General features: G+C 46.0%; 1 protein-coding gene across 1 annotated transcript in view; it reads right to left on the bottom strand.

Annotated features, from left to right (window-relative positions):
• Positions 1-11,803, bottom strand: part of NNT (nicotinamide nucleotide transhydrogenase) — a 245,293-nt gene extending 233,490 nt beyond the window's left edge. The window contains exon 1 of the mRNA XM_082252359.1: positions 11,652-11,803. The gene's annotated coding sequence lies outside the window, so the exon portion shown is untranslated. The remainder of the gene's footprint in view (positions 1-11,651) is intronic.
• Positions 11,804-12,049: the final 246 nt, after the last annotated feature.

Below are 12,049 nucleotides of genomic sequence, written 5' to 3'. Positions count from 1 at the left end.
GCATTTAGACATCTAGATGAGGTGAAGACGACTTGCTGAAGTTCAAACCAAGCATCAGAATAGAGAAGAAATGGGATTTAAAAAAAGGGGTTGTGAAGCAAGAAAGGTTTTTTTTATCTTAATACAATCTATGCATTAAAGAGGTTGTAAACCCAGTTTACAAAAAAAAAAACCCGGTAAGACAAAGGTATAATGAGCTAGTGTGCATCGCATACTAGCTCATTATGAAGTACTTACCTTAGAACGAAGCCTCGCAGAGGCGCCCGCACACCGCTGACACCTTCCCTGATGTTTCTTCTGGGTTCACAGGCTACGACGCTGTGACCGTCCGGAGCCGCAATGACATGACTCCCGTGCATGGGAGCCGCTGGTCGTGGCACAGGTGGCCGTTCCTTCAGAGCGCATGTGCCAATGACATAACCGGCGCAGTATACAGTAAATCTCTCCAAAACGGTGCAAGTTAAGGATTTGCCGTACCTATAGGTAAGCCTTATTATAGACTTACCTATAGGTACAAACACACAAGGGGAGTTTACTTCCTCTTGAAGAAAAAAAAAAGCCTTCGGTGTGCAGCAGCCCCCCCTAATACTTACCTGAGCCCATCTCAATCCAGAGATTGAGGCACCCACTGCTGTCAATCAAATTCAGTGAGCCAATGAGGAGAGAGGGGGCGGGGCCAGGCTCAGTGTCTGAATGGACACAGAGCTGTGGCTTGGCTCTGGTGCCCCCATAGAAAGCTACTTGCTGAGGGGGCACTCAACAATAAGGAGGGGTCAGGAGCACCAAAGAGGGACCCGAGAAGAGGAGGATCTGGGCTGCTCTCTGCAAAACCAACTGCACAGAGGAGGTAAATATAAACTGTTGGTTATTTTTAAGAAAAAAAAAAAAGCGACTTTAGTATCACTTTAAGTGACTTTGAATGTTGCATGGCTGCTGGTCTGAGTATTTCAAAAACTGCTGATCTTCTGGGATTTTCACGCACAACCATCTTTCGGGTTTACAGAGAATGGTCCAAAGAAGAGAAAATATCCAGTGATTGGCAGTTGTGTGGAGGAAAATGCCTTGTTGATGTCAGATTAGAGGAGAATAGGCAGACTGGTTGGAGATGATAGAAAGGCAACAGTAACTCAAATAACCTCTCATTACAACCAAGGTATGCAGAATAGCATCTCTGAACATACAACACATTAAACCTTGAAACAGATGGGCTACAGCAGTAGAAGACCACCCCAGGTACCACTCCTGTCAGCTAAGAATAGGAAACTGAGGCTACAATTTGCACAGGTTCACCAAAATTTTGACAATAGAAAAGTGGAAAAACGTTGCCTGGTCTGATGAGTCTCGATGTCAGCTGAGACATTCAGTTGGTAAGATTGAAATTTGGCGTAAACAACATGAAAGCATGGATCAATCCTGCCTTGTATCAATGGTTAAGGCTGGCAGTGGTGGTGTAATGGTGTGGGGAATATTTTCCTGGCACACTTTGGGCCCCTTATGACCATTTGAGCATCATTTAAACACCACGGCCTACCTGAGTATTATTGCTGACCATGTCCATCCCTTTATGATTACAGTGTACCCATCTTCTGATGGCTCCTTCCAGCAGGATAATGCAGCATGTCACCACTGGTTTCCTAAACATGACAATGAGGTCACTGTACTCCAATGGCCTCCACAGTCACCACATCTCAATCCAATAGAGCAGTGGTCCTCAACTCCGGTCCACTAACAGGCCAGATTTTAAGTATTACCTTGGGGAGATGCAGACTAGAATACTGCAATCACTGGGCAGCAAATGAGATCACCTGTGATGTAATTTAGTTATCTTGCAAACCTGGCCTGTTAGTGGGCCGCGAGGGCCGGAGTTGAGGACCACTGCAATAGAGCACCTTAGTCATGTGGTGGAACGGGAGATTCGCATCATGGATGTGCAGCCGACAAATCTGCAGCAACTGTGTGATGCTATCATGTCACTATGGACCAAAATCCAGGAATGTTTCCAACACCTTGTTGAATCTATGCCATGAAGAATGGAGGAAGTTCTGAAGGCAAAAGGGGGTCCAACCCGGTACTAGGAAGGTGTAACTAAGAAAATGGCCAGTAAATATTATATATACACATATACATACACACACACGCACAGTATATCTCTCTGGAAGAAATAGAAGTTTCACAGTGCAGAAAGTGGAGCTGTAGGAAAGTTCTTGTCCGGTGATATACTGACTACAGGGTGCATGGAGGATTTAAAAAGCAAACATGGAGTGCCTGGAGTCAGAGAACAGGTCAAACTTATCTTATCGCAGTGAGTTTGCTGACCCAGCCCTGATAAGGGCAATGAAGCCACCGATAATGTAAAGTCAATGCACAGAGTAAACCAATTCATAACACCACTGCAATCATGAAAGGAAGAGAAAGTGATCTGATCCAAGGCAGTGAGATGAGATATTGTTAAAGTGGAAGTCTTATTTTTTTTTTACTTGTACTTACAGGTAAGCCTATAATAAGGCTGTAGGTACTGTGAATATCTCCTAAACAAGGGGTACTCAAATGTAAACTTGAAAGGTCCACTTACAAATTTTCCATTCAGTCCGAGGTCCGGAAAAGTGACCGTCAAATTCCAAATACAGAACGCCAACAACAAAAAAAAGGCATTCCCCAAAACTTGCCCCCATCCAATGCAGAGTGACCAGCGTGCGTGCCCCCATTAATGCAGAGTGACCAGTGACCCATGCCCCCATTAATGCAGATTGACCAGCGTGCGTGCCCCCATTAATGCAGAGTGACCAGTGACCCATGCCCCCATTAATGCAGATTGACCAGCGTGTGTGCCCCCATTAATGCAGATTGACCAGTGTGCAGGCCCCCATTAATGAAGTGTGACCAGTGCGGATTAGAGCACCGCATGATTACAAAAAGCCGAGTTCTTCTGCTTACCAGGCGGAGAGGATGTCCTACAAAGTCCTGCCTCCTGGACACCGGCTCCTATGATAGACGTCACCAGTGTTCTGTCTATCATAGGTAAGAGCCGGCCCAGGAGGCGGGACTTTGTAGGACATCCTCTCCGCCGGGTAAGCAGAAGAACACGGCTTTTTGTAATCATGCAGCGCTGCCAGTGTAAGACACAGCCACTCCGATCCTCCCCATTCTGCCCCCCCCCCCCCCCCCCCGCTGATGACAGAAGGAAGCAGACCGCTTCGGCGGTCCAGATTTAAGTCTGTGTGGGTCCGGAGGCGGCCCGGAGTCCGCCTATTGAGGACCCCGGTTCTAAACTCTCCAGAGCCCGTGCCGCAGTGTTAATTTTGTCGACTAAAACCGACTAAAACGTTTTCGTCGACTAACACAATTCAGATGACTAAAATACGACTAAAACTAAAATGGCATTTTAGTCTTAAGACTAAAATACGACTAAAACTAAAATGGCATTTTAGTCAAAAGAGTATAACTAAAACTAAATTGAAATTTGCTGCCAAAAATTAACACTGGTGCATGCTCAAAGCATAAATAACAACATATTACATTTTTCACTCCAGGACCAGCAATAGTATATAATGAGTTTGGAAATTGTAGAGAAATGCTTAAATAATGCATTACAAATTACAATTGAACTACACCCATTCCATTATAGATGACTAAAATTAGTTTTAGTCGACTAAAATGTAGGGTGTTTTAGTCGACTAAAATATACTGGAGTTTTAGTCGACTAAAACTAAAACACTTGCAGAAGACTAAAATAGGACTAAAACTAAAATGCCATTTTAGTCCTAAGACTAAAACTAAATTGAAATTTGCTGCCAAAATTAACACTGCCGTGCCGTAAACGGCAGCTCCCGCACACATGCAGAGGAGTGACATCATCGCGGCTCCGGCCACTCACAGCCCTGGAGCCCCCGCAAACCTGGAAGAAAGACCGGGGAAGATGTCCGCTGTCTCAGCGATGAGCGGGCGCCGCTGAAGGGCTTCATTCTAAGGCATTTAATAACAGGCTTAAGTTATAGATCTGGAGGAAATATCAAGGAACTACGAGTCTGTAGTGGCAGACAGGACTTGTTGTTTATTCATTCACAGATCTCTGAATGTAGATCGAAGCCTGCGTTCATACTGGTGCAACTTGTCATGTGGTTTGATCATTCCAAATTGCATTGCAAGACTCCCCCTGTTGTCAGCAATGAAACTGTTCAAATCAGTGTGCCTCAGACTTTACAAGGCCCCCACGATTTTCTGAAAAGGTCTCTGCACTATTTTTGGTAATTTCAGGTGCGACTTTCAAAGACATCTGTGCACGAAGTTACACCTGATATCGCACTGACCTGCGGCTTTGAAATCGTGCTACTGCAAGTGAAGTAGCATCATTCCAAAGTCACATTCAGTGTGAACCATGGTTTTAAAGGAGACTGTACAATCATATAGTAACATGTGTTACATTATGGGCCATTAAAACATTTTTTAATTATTGTACTTTTCCTATAGTAGATTTGCATCCTCTGTGATAAGGTCCCATTGGCTCAGTGATACTTACCTCTCCAGTTATCCACTATTGCTTCTACCTACACTGCAGCCAGCATATGATACCCAGTGCTTCTGTGTATGGGGATGCATGTGACCACCTCCCATTTGATAGTGCTCAGGTCAGGTCTTGAAGTCAGTTGCTAGGCCTGAGCATTGTCACATGATGAAGTTGGCAATGTCCCCAAATGGAAAAACCAACAGCGGCTTTTAAAGTATTGCCCATTCAAAGCAAAGTAACTGGGGGGGTTCCTTTAAGCTGGATACACATGTAGCAAGATTTCCAGGCCTATGGCCTGAAGTGGGTCTGCCATTAGTACCGGTAACCTCTCCAGCCCATGTGAGCTGTGACCCTGGGTGTGACAACTGAAGCAGCGACAACTCCGGCATCTTTGTTTGTGGTTTTTTATTGGAATTAGGGGATGGGAGAAGGGAATGAATGGGATACTCCTTGAGGCTTAAACTAATTACAATTGGGACTTTACTTCTGAAATGACCGTTGGCGCTTCCTTGACGCCAGCCGGTGCCAGCCAACGCTCACTGACACTGAGAACACTCTGTAGAACAGAAGAAGTGCTGAATCCTCGACTTATAGTCCAGAAGATCCAAGACTGAGAACTGTAGAACTCCTAACACTGTTGCACTGTGAAAGTCACTGAATACTCTCCACTGCCTGGCACAGCTTGAGGTAGTATATTGTAGGGATGCACTGATCCGATATTCGGATCGGATATCGGCCCCGATACAGGCAAAATAGCTGGATCGGTAAAATTAAGAGATCCACGGGCCGATCCGGTTTTGCTCTTTACATAGCATGTGAGGGAGCAGAGAACAGTTGTCAAAGAGAAAAAAAAAAAAAAGAGCCTCCTGCAAATGCCTTTCAACTCTCCCAGTTAAGTAAACACAATGATTACAATGTATCTTTTCTTTCTGTCTGCCGGAGGAGGGAAGTTTAACCTCTTAAAGACTAAACCCATGACATTTTAGATTTTGAATGCAAAATTGTTATAAAAGGTACCTGCAGATACCGATCCGGAAGTATTATTTTGCTATAAGCTCACAAAACCGTACTTCCGGATCGGACTCGGGATCGGCGATTTCACAAAGCAAAAGATCGGGACCAAAAAAGTTGGATCGGTGCATCCCTAGTATAGTGTAGAACTCTGTATATCTGTCACTTTAACTGGCATGCTCTGTGCAATTTAGGGCCCAAACTGCAGGTGCCCCCTTTGACCTTGGAACTCTTCAGGGTCCACTGACCATGTCCCCCCTCTGTAGCTTCAGGGTCCTCAACCTAGGTACCCCCTTTACAGATAGCTGACACTGGATCCCAGAACCTCTTCCGGAGTGGTCCCCTCTAACTTCAGGCAGACCCCCCAGGGGCAATCCGCAGTACTCATGACCTGTGTAGGCTTTCCTGGGACTGGACCCCTCTCTCTCTCTGAAGGCTCTCGGCACACCGGATCCCCTCAGCTCAGCACTCTCTGGATCCTCAGGCGACACCCCGAGATATCCACCTTCCTCAGACAGGAGGAGAGACCGCCGCACTCTCCTTCCTGGAACTCTGCTCCCACCAAAGCCACGCACTTCCCTCGATACTTATACCCACTCCCAGAATCCTTTGCAGCCTAATCTGCCTTCTAGGGTAGTTACAAGCTGGGATGTGTCCCCTGATTGGGCTTCCCACACTGCCCTATGAGAAGCCTCTCACAGGAGCCAGTGGGGATACTTCTCCCCTCAGCAGGCACATCTGGAAGCCCTGACACCCTAACCAAATAAATCACAGCCCTGCTGTTAGGCAGACAAGGCCCCCTATATATTTACCCAGCACCTACCTGTAGGGTGCTACACACATTATACAATTTCCTTTAGATTTACCAAAACCATATAATATGAGGTTAAACCTAAACACTATCAATTATGAATTCAATCAGGCAGGCCCTTGTACTACATAGTTGAAGCTTATGCCTCGTACACACGATCAGATAATCGTACGAAAAAAGTTGCTTTCTAATTGATCGCATGATAATCTGATCGTTAGTACACCGCTTTTGGCAGCCAATCATGACATTTCGTCCAACAAAATCCGAAGAGACAAACACAAAAACTTTTGTGGTACGATAGCCTAGCAAACGACAATCGTTTAATCAGTACAGTATGCGTCCGCTAAAAATCAATAGACAAAGACCACGCATGATCAGAAACACAAAAAAAAAAAAATCCTGGCTGCCATTGTTTTTGTTTTGCACTATCCGATACGTAGCTACGCAACCAGGAAGCTTTTCCAGAATCGGATGCAAGAAAAAAAAAAATCATACGTTTATTACGCATTGTTGAATTCGATACTAGCATCATGCAACAAAATGCGAACGATCAGTCGTCCAATTATCTGATCGTGTGTACGAGGCATAAATCTAAAGGAAATCAAACAACAAAAGTTGAATAGTGTGTATCCAGCTTTACAAGGTGCCCCCAACCACACCATTGCTGTGCTCTGACACTGCTCCATTTATCTGCTGGAGCCCCTACAAACACCCCATACTTACAGATATGAGGCAAAACAAATACTGCTCCACAAAATATGAGAAAATATAATAAAAAAAAAAAAAAAAAAAAAAAAACACTTTACAATATTCCAGGCTTGCTTACATTAGGTTTGTTGTGCAGACTTAGCAAATGCAAGATCAAGGCAATTTGCATTTGATTGTAAATAGAGATAGCACTTGATAGGTTTAAACTATTAGATTGGTACTATTGTCTGTGTGGACAACAGAAGGTGCTTAAAAGCTACAGAATAGCAATTGGGATACCACCCATAAGTGCAGAGTTTGTTGCTCTAATTTGCCTTCAGGCCCCATTAACAATTGTGAATGGGGCAGTTTGCAATTATCTACAAGAGACTCAGCAGGGATCCAAGGCAGGAAAGTAAAGGGAGCCTGACAGCGCCTCCAGCTATGACAATTGGCCCTGGACATAATATTTAAATGTTAATATGGAGTACACTTGGACCGTCCTATCTGAGTAAGCAACCTATACAACAAACTTGCAAATCAGAAGGATGGTGCCTTTTTCAGTCATCTAATAAACAATAAAAATTATTTTATTTTTAGGGAAGACAACACAGCTTTCTTTTGTTTCTTGCCCAATTTGTATACATATTTCAAAGGGGTGGTAAAGGCTTGTTTTTTTTTTAATAAAAATTATAAACAGGTTTATACTTACCTGCTCTGTGCAATGGTAATGCACAGAGTGGCCTTGATCCTCCTCTTCTGGGACCCCCCACTGGCATTCTAGAGTGCTCCTTTTCTCCATGTGCCACCATAGGAATCTGCTTCCTATGGTAGCACATGTAGGCGCTCTACCAAGCCCTGCTGTGTGCGCCCATACACTCACACAGCGTGGCTCAGCCCCACCCCTCACTTAAGGGATTTGATTGACAGCAGCAGGAGCCAATAGCTTCCACCTCTCTGTCCTGTGAATGCAGGGAGAAAGCCCTTATGTAAACTTTATGTAGAAAACAAAAATGGGCAAAGAGGAATACCCGGTCCCTTCCACATTAAAATGACCTACCTGCCTATCTGAAAATGACCTAACTGCCTATCTGCCCCTGTACATTGAGCTGCGCACGCAATTATCACTGTATAAATTCGGCAATGCCTAAGCTGACTGCACTCTAGAGCTGCACAATTCTGGATAAAATGAGACTCACTATTGTTTTGCTTATAATAAAGATCACGATTCTCTCACAATTCTTGGCGTAACATCTTTTACATTATGCAAATAATTGGGCTAACTTTACGGTTTCGTTTTTTAAATTCATTAAAGTGTATTTTTTCACAAAAAACTGCGTTTGAAAGACTTCTGCGCAAATACAGTGCGACATAAAAGATTGCAACGATCACCATTTTATTCTCTAGAGTCTCTGCTAAAAAAAAAAAAAAAAATTATATGAGTGCCAAAAGGTAACTGACTCCTCCATTGCAGCTTCAGTTGCGTCTTCCATTTTTAGGGTCTCACGCACAGATACAATCAGTGCATCGACCCACGCCTTTTTGTGCAGGGTTGCAGAAGTGGAAGAATCATCCTTACTATCTAAGAACTCAGGGCACATGGTTGTAGACCCAACAGAGTGTCTCGGCGGATGGGGGGGGGGGGGGGACATGGCCCATAGGGACCACCAAACCAATGAGGGGGGTGCCTGTCAGGAAGAAGGGGAACCCAGGGGTCCGACCATCCCATGTCTACCCCAAAACCCTCCAAGTGGGTACCGTTCCAGACAGAACCTCCTCTCCATCGAAATGAGGGGGATGTTGGCCAGGAGGAATGCTGCGACTCTGGCCGAGTCCTGGTCGTATGCGCCCCTGCCCAGTGGGGCTATGTCGTGGCTGACCTAGCGCAGAGCTGAGGTCTGCGGGCGCTTGCTGGCCAGACTAGGGTGACCACTGGATCTAGATTATCCAGCCGGTCGCCCAGTCCAGCAGTTGATTGTAGATCTAAAAAGAAAAAAAATGCCAGGACCACAGATCCCAGCAAGGAACTAGGTCCTTACTCCTGACTAGGCAGAACAAAACGGGGTACCTATAGCAGAGAGAGGGAATATACCCACTGGGACTGCCCATAGGGGTAGCCAGATGTTTTTTCTGCCTAATGTCCCACTCCTGTAGGGGGCAGTATAACCCAATGTTTACAAAGATCAGGAGCTGTGTCTGTCAATGAACGAAAGAGAAAAGCTTGTCACGTTTGCTGTGTCTGTAACTAAAAATAATACCCAGAACACGACTGACAAACGTGCTGTAAAGTAATTCAAGCAAAGGGGCAGAAGATTATTTTACATGCTTGTCGCATGTAGAGCTGCCCTATGCGCGTCACATGAAGAGGCACGCAGTCATGTGACACACAGGTGTGAATGAGTCCTAAAGGAGATTGTAACGTGTGTGGTGAGCTTTGACATTCACCTACATCTATACACGGCACTGCCATAGAGCACATTTATTTTACTGCAAGCAAAAGGCGGCAGACGTTCTCCCCATCAATACATGAGGTGGGTCGCCCCCTTCCTATCTAACACCCGGGCCCACACTTCAACGTGACCTAGGACGGGCATTAGAGGTTGACAAGTAAGGCGCTTCCTAGGCCGCCAACTCGTCGCCTAGCAACAGGCGTGACGTTTACACCCTCAAGGGCAAACCGAGAGTCACCTATCCGGCTCCTTGCCAGTTACGCTGCGTCCCACCGCGAAGTCAGTGCACCGGCCCCGCCCACAGTTGCGCTTACGAAGCATGTCATTGGTGAAGAGGCGGGGCGGAGAACGATTCTATTTTTAAACAGGTCAACGCGGCAAGCTTGCGATTGGTTGGCGGGGCATGCCAATCAGCCGGCAGAGTGTCCATTCATCCCAGTGCGGGAGAGAGAGAGCAGCTGCATCGAGACTTCCAAATAGAGCCATGGGCAGAGCATTGCTCCTGTACAGATATAGAGCACAGCCATGGGCAAGGCATTGCTCCTGTACAGATATAGAGCAGAGCATTGCTCCTGCAGAGATCTAGAGCACAGCCATGGGCAGAGCATTGCTCCTGCAGAGATCTAGAGCACAGCCATGAGCAGAGCATTGCTCCTGCAGAGATCTAGAGCACAGCCATGGGCAGAGCATTGCTCCTGCAGAGATCTAGAGCAGAGCATTGCTCCTGCAGAGATCTAGAGCACAGCAGGCCTAGAGGTTGATCTGTGAACAGTACAAATAAATGGAGAGATCCCAGCCACATCACGATGGAAAAACTGAACTGCTACATTCACCAGCTCCAACCCCTGTGCACAGATCAGCTGCTGTGCAATGCCAGATGCTGTGACACCCTGAAAGCAGCACAGGGAGCTGACACATTACCTATCCTGAGACATGACCATTCCCCAGGACTTATTCCTAGAAATCCAACCAGTCTTACTGTAAAATGACCTGCCTGTCCCTCCACAAGCACAATGCAGAGGGTATTACCCTATGCAGACAGAACAGCACCCAGTGCCCTCCCTGTGCATTTCAAATAGGGGTCATCACATTATTTATTAATATCCCAGGTCACATGCATGGATAGTCTATGCAGCAGCCTGACAATGTACAGCAAAGTTTATTATACTGATCAGAGATCATTATTAACAAAGCCCATGTCTGTATAGTCTAATTAGCAACCTGACAAAGTACTGCAATAAGAGTCATTACACTGATCAGTACTAGTCTAACAAACACAAGTCAGTACAATGCTAGTATAGTCTATGTAGCAGCCTTACAGGTTACTGCAATGAAGGTCATCACACTCTGATCAGATCCCTTATAATCAGAGCATATCTGTATAAAGTATAGTGTATGATTTTTACAAACCCAGTATAGTGTATGCAACAGTCTGATCGTATTTAAATAGGGGTCGTCACACTCTGATCACCAATATCAATAATCTTGTCAATGTAGCTTATTGACAATGCACTGTAATAATGGCCATCAGACTGATCACAATGTAGGTCCTCACATTGATCACAGATCATTATTAATAATGAGGGTCATCAGACTGATCACAGATTATTGATATCCAAGGACACTAGTCTGTATACTATTAGTGCATTAGGGAACTGTGCTGCACTCAGATGATTGATCTCTTAGTGGAAGTCTGTATAAAGTAAGAATATTGCATGCAGCAGCCTGACAATATGCTGCACTGATCACTATTATTATTATTATTATTGTGCTGAGGACAGCACTCACCATTCAGAGGTCTCTATTAATAATCAGGGCACAATCTCTGAGCAGTCACCCTGATCAGAACTCTGTTATAACTGTCCCCTCCATACACAGGCTATGGTGTACTCACACACAATGCAATGCATGCACCAGTCCGCTACCGTGCAGCTTGGGGGGTGGGGACCCCCTGCTGGTCCTAAGAAGGCCATAATCGTCCCCATTCTGTAAAGTCTCTTATTTAGAGGGTCGCCCCATCCCCCAGTCCCAGGGCATTGTTTAGTACCACGTGAGAGAGCCACCTGCAACACTTGCAGCTTATCCCCGCTATGTCTGCACATATGTTACCCCATGCAGCCGGTGCATTGTGCAGCATGATGAGCTCTCTACTCCCCGCACACACCGTGCAGCACGCCGGGCCTCTCACCTCTATAAGCAGCCGGTGGTGCGACTCCTTGGCACCCGGTACCTCCCGCTTGGCCGCTGCAGGCAGGGGACTGAGAAAACCGGCGACCGCTCAGGACACTCAGCGCCCCGGAAGAGGCTGAGAACAGAGCGACACGTGACACGTTCCAACCCCGCCCCTTCTCCTTCCCTGAGATCCCGGAGACACACTGCTGTGTCCTTGGCTGAGATCTCTGTATGTGTGACCGACCTGTCCTATCCTGATACGGGTCCCACTGTCCTAATGCCACCACAACAACTCCTCTACACCCCACAACACTTCCTCTACACCCTACATCACCTCTACACCCCACAATACCTCCTCTACACCCCACAACAACACCTCCTCTACACCCCACAATACCTCCTCTACACCCCACA

Source organism: Pelophylax lessonae, assembly GCF_965119305.1.
Source record: "Pelophylax lessonae genome assembly, chromosome: 1".
Lineage (NCBI taxonomy): Eukaryota > Metazoa > Chordata > Amphibia > Anura > Ranidae > Pelophylax > Pelophylax lessonae.
The sequence above is the reverse complement of the archived record's forward strand: the minus strand, read 5'-3'. Positions and strand labels throughout refer to the sequence as shown.